Source organism: Diabrotica undecimpunctata, chromosome 11 (assembly GCF_040954645.1).
Source record: "Diabrotica undecimpunctata isolate CICGRU chromosome 11, icDiaUnde3, whole genome shotgun sequence".
In the NCBI taxonomy this organism is placed as follows: domain Eukaryota; kingdom Metazoa; phylum Arthropoda; class Insecta; order Coleoptera; family Chrysomelidae; genus Diabrotica; species Diabrotica undecimpunctata.
In genome coordinates this window covers 2,558,907-2,564,906 of record NC_092813.1, presented here as the reverse complement: position 1 = coordinate 2,564,906, position 6,000 = coordinate 2,558,907, and positions in this window count along the sequence as shown.

Genomic DNA, 6,000 nt, shown 5'->3' with positions numbered 1-6,000 from the left:
ATAGGTAAGTCAAAAAAACCTCGGTGTTTTGCAGGTTTAAAATCACTACCCATGGATTATGAAGCCAATAAAAAAGCATGGATGACAGCAGAACTTTTTAAAAAATGGCTGATTAATATAGATTAGCAAAGGGCAACTTGAAATAGAAAAATTGTTCTGTTCATCGACAACTGAACAGCACACGGGGACATACCACCATTAAAGGCAATCAAAGTACAATTTCTTCCACCAAACACAACATCACAACTTCAACCTTTGGATCAGGGTATCATTAAAAATTTTAAAACATTATACAGAAAAGAAGTTGTTAGAAGAATGATAGCTGATATGGAGCAAAATACGATTTCTTCTATCAATGTTCTTCAAGTAATGAGGATGGTGGACAAAACATGGCAAAACGTAACACTCCTCACAGTGAAAAACTGCTTTAGAACCTGTGGTTTTTTTTTCAGAACCTCAAGAAATCATTTTGAAGAGGAAGAGAATAATGATCCTAAATAATGGAATAACAACATGTACTGTATTTAAAGTTATAAAGACGATGAATTTAATGACGACCCACAAACTTCATCTAAGAGCATATCAATCAACGAAGCAAGAGTGCTATAACGACTGTACGATCATTTATAGAGCAGTGTAGAAACATAAAAGATAACGTATTTTCTTCTCTATGTTATTGAAAATCAAATAAATTTAGAATCTATGAATTGTTTAAAACAAAAGAAAATCACAGACTTTTTTTAGTAGACTATACCTTTAATTATTGCTTTAACTTTTTGTAACGAATATAATAAATTAATGTAGTGTATGTAGTAATGTAGTGTATAATAAATGCCTATATTTTAATGAACTTCTGACCTATATTAATCCATCACAACATAGACCCTTGATAACTCAAAACCTCTATAACTTAAAATATTTGGTTTTTCCCTTGGAATTTAACTTTCGAGGTTCTACTGTATACGCTTGGCATGTCAATTATTTGTTTTCAACCTTTTACCACGACAGCTAAAAATCAAATAAATAGACCTTACCTTATTGACCTTAAACCTGCTGTACAGATAAGGACCGCCTATTCTTTTGAGGGGAAGTGGTAGAGAGGGCAAATGGTTTATACTATTTTTCTGTCTACTGAAGTGCGTTATTTATTTAGCTCACGCTGTTGTCGCATCTCAATTTCTCAATTCAGTATTCTTTGTTAATTAATGAAGTAATGGTATAATCGTTTAAAAAATAATACTTACATGATTACTTCATGTAAGGTTTGTTGGGGCAATATTAATTTTCATTCTACAATGAACTGTAGTGGATTTAAACATTATGTTACACTCATGTATCCGACTAATGTTTTAGAAGGAGTTATGTTACAGAAATTTCGCAACACTGTTTAAAAATTAGACTCGCTACTCCAAGTGCGTGGATTGTGTCTCACTCCTATTCAAACAATTAAGTGTTATCTTTGTTCCACATACTGAATAACGTATACGGTAGTTGAAAATTTGCCGAATCGGTATATAAATGAAAGCAAAACAAAATATATGGAGTGCACAAAATCGAATGAACATGAGAATCTGAAGGTAGACAACCATACCTACAAATATGCCTCCACTTTTCCCTACCTAGGCTCAATAATAAATGACAACAATAACATCAGTCAAGAAATACAAGCACGGATTCTTAGCGGTAATAAGTGCTTTTATGCATACAAAGACTTAATGAAAAGTAAGTTACTGAATCGTGAGTCTAAGCTGAGAATCTACAAAACAGTAATTAGACCAGTGGTCACATATGGATGTGAAACGTGGACCCTCTCAACCACTGATGAAAATCAACTGAGAATATTTGAGCGCAAAATACTAAGGAAGATATTTGGACCAACCCAATGCAGCGATGGTTCGTGGAGAATTAAAATGAATCACGAGCTGGATGAACTAATGCAGAGCGCAGATATTGTCAGATTTGTAAAGTCACAAAGACTAAACTGGCTTGGTCACCTAGAAAGAATGCCAGATAATCGAGCTGTAAAAGTAGTCCAGAGATGGAAGCCCCAAGGAAACAGAACAAGAGGAAGGCCCCGTAAAAGATGGATAGACGACGTAGATAGGGATCTTAAAACCATGAACATCAGGCAGTGGCGAAGGAAAGTATCCGACAGGGCAGAATGGAAGAACATTGTTAAGCAGGCCAAGACTCACAAAGGGTTGTAGCGCCATTAGAAGAAGAAGAAGCTACCAAAAAGACGCATTTTCCACGTATAATTAGAAATTATTTAAACGAGGTTTTTCCCAATAGGTGGATTGGAAGACTTGGAACGATCGAATGGCCGGCTAGATCCCCCGATTTGACTCCTCTCAATTACGTCTTATGGGGTTATTGAAAATCAAAAGTATATTTAAATAAACCAAACAGTATTGCTGATTTAAGTGAATGGTGGTAATTTTTAACATTTAATTTAATTGTAAAGTACATTGAAAAATACATTCTAAATATTATGTGACATTATTGTCTTCATTGAACCTAAAGGTTTGTGATAGAGACATTATCAAAATTTTACATCTTAAAAATCAATTTTCCCAGTTATGATTGCACCAAACTTAAAATACTTTATATTGATGAACAAAGGACTAAAATCCCTTTCTAACTATGTGTCATACTACCCCCTTTGTTATTTAAAATTTTCGAGGGGGTACTGGAGGGGTATAATATTTTCATACTGTAAATTGTCAATTTAAGAATAAAAATCAACCTGTTTTATACAGAAATAACAGAACGACCAAGATGCAAAATATTTATTAAACGCTATACAATTATGTCTAATTAGGATTCATACTCCAATCAGAGTATTTATATTATAATTTTATAATCACTGAATTCTTTTACGATTTGGTCACAAGTGATTCATGTTGGCAGTTTTTCAAAGCTTACTCAACGATTTTGTCGTGGGTAGCAACAACCAGTACAGCGATGTCAAATATTAAGGTTGATCTGCAACCCCAAAAGACAAACTCAAAATTCAAAAAAAATTGAAACAATTTGAGAAGGTACCGGTCATGCTGAAACTTACAGAGTTAAAATACAGAAGAGTAGATACTGCAACTTTTATTTTGAAAGTACTATATCATAAAATTTACACTCTAAGTAATATATCTATAAAAAACCTATTTAGTTTTAAAAACCTATTTATTCGTTTTTAGTTAATTATTTTAGTATAAATAAAAACCTTCCTTGCATAACCAGTGGCGTGCCCAGAATTTGTCTGAGGGCAGGGGGTTGAAATTTTTTTATGCTACCTCCATTTTGAGTTCCTAAAATTTTGGGTTTAATTTAAAGTACTAAAGATAGCAATGCCAAAGATTCAGGTAAATATTATACTGCCTACCAACTAAAACCACCCTCTCTTACTTGTGTGCATTTGACTGTCGCACGTACCATACTTCGAAAGTGGGGTGGCCACTGTAAGGCTGACGACATTTTTGAAACACTCCCTTCTCTTATCAAAATCTTATCTTTTGTTCTGAAGCTATTTTCTTGTGGCATTTTAAAGTAATTACTATTTTAATGAGAATAAGCCACAATTGAATGTTAAAATAGGTTTATTGACGTTTGACATTAATTCAACTTGTAAATACAATACATTTTGGAGACGGCTATCGCCGTATTCCGGTTCTTCTCTGCTAATCCTGCCGGTTTAAGGCATGCTCTTCCTCCAAACCTTTCGATTCCATCGCTCTTCTAATTTCTTCATTCTATAAGCGTTATGTTCTACCTCTTTTTCTTCTTCCAGGGGGCTTCCATTTGTGAAGTTTTTGGGGTTCGTCAGGCATTCTCAATAGCTGTTCAAACCATTTTGAACCTCTTCTTTGTATTCTGCCAATGACTGTTTCTGTAGCATTTATGTTATTTCTTATAGATTCGTTGGTCTTTCTTTCCTGCCTTGATGTTCTAGCGCACTTCTTCTTAAATAATCCATTTAAACTGCTAACAATCTTCTCTTCAGGTCTGCATTAATTGTCCATACTTTAGAGCAATAACAAAGAACTGATTCAATCATGGTTTGTCCTATTCTTTTTTGTTTCTTTTTGAAAAGTTGCGATACCACCATAAGGAGTTCAGACATCCTACAATTTTACGTCCCTGATTAGTTCGGTGATTAATTTCGGTTTGTCCCAAGCCGTTCTTAGCAATGAGTGCACTTAAATATTTAAATGTTTCCAGTTGTTTGATTTCCACGTCCTCTTTGATCAACACTTCAAACCTTGCATCTGAATTGATAACTAAATATTATGTTTTCTTCATGCTGACTTGTTGCCCTCATTTTACATATTCTCTTTATAGACGCTTCATCATAAATTCTAGGTCATAAGAATCTTGAGCTAGGACGACTTGGTCATCTGGAAACAGTACGTTATTTCTATGGGAATTCCCATTCCCTGGCAGTGGTTTTTCCAATTTTGGAGGGCTGCCTTAATATATAAATTAAACAGTAAGGGTGACATATTGCACCCTTGTTTTAGTCATTTAGTTACTTTTATTGGCTCTGATAGTCTATTTCCGATTTTTAGGTAAGTACTAAGTAGTGTTATCCCTGTATACTTCTGTGATTATTCCTAAAAGGTATGCAGTAATGTCGATTTGTTGTAAAGCTTGCCACAATTTAAGTCTTGAAACTGTATCATTGACCTTTCTAGTTCGAGGAAGGCTAGATGTACTTTGGTACCAACTACTATTCTTTTTTCTATTAATTGTTTAAGTATAAACAAGTTATCAGTGCAAGATCAAAGATCAAAGATTCAAACGTCAATAAACTTATTTTAACTTATTACCATTGTCGTTGGCCCGGTTGGTGTTTCTCTTCTTCTTCTTTCTTTTTAATGACTGCTCGGATGTAATTGTGAACACTGTTCCATCCCTCTGTACTTCCCGTCATCTTTACGATCATCTCTCTTACAGTTACAGAGTTCATACCTATTTCTTTATACACTCTGTTTCTCTCCACTGTACATCTATTACACTCCAGAATTCTATGAGTAACAATGTCGGAATATTCTCAATATGGGCATTTATCTGTATCTGTCTTTCTGAACCTATTAAGATACTCCCTAAAACAGACAATCTAACCAGTCCCCTTAGGTTCGGGATCAGAATCTTGGTCCACTGGGTAACATTTTCCTTGTTGTTCTCCCCTTCTTGCTATCTTTCCATTAATTTTTCCCTTTCCTCTTTTTTTTATAGCTGTTGTCACATGCTCTCTTCTCTCATAGAGATGTCTCTTTTCTACTGCTAGCACATGCAGAGGAACATAACCCGTAATAGTCCACAATGTCTACCACCTGTCTACTTTTGTCATAAGCTTAATATTAGGTATGAATATCTAAATATAATGAAAAATATTATTAATTATTTTGTATTTATACAATAATTAGTGTGTTCTACATATTTAACGTGGTAATTTAATTATTCAATTAGCGTTTTGGATTTTTTGTATTGTGTGTGAAAGACAAGGTATATTTTCCTACTATTCTTTATATATTTTTTACTTTATATGCTCTGGGGATGGGGGTTTTAACCCCCAAAACCCCCTCTGGGTGCGCCATAGTGCATAACGTATTAGTGGCAATTTTTATATTAGTATTAGCATTAGTTTTAGTGTTTGGACAATGTGCCCTTTAAAAAGAATAGTAGGAGAGGATTACATTTAGTTAAACGGTAAAGTAAATCTATTATCTTTTCTTTATTCTTTACCGACCGTCTAATAGGTTGATCTACCACGTAAAACCAAAATCTTGAAAATTTAAAACTTGATATTTTGTTTATTACAGTGAATTAAATAGAACAATCGAAAATATACCCAGATATGATATGAAAATTATTTTAGGCGACACAAATGCCAAAATAGGGAAGGAAGAAGTATTTAGACCGACAATAGAAAAATATAGTAAACACAATGAAACTAACGAGAATGGACAATTGCTGATAGATTTCGCAAGAGAAAAAAATATG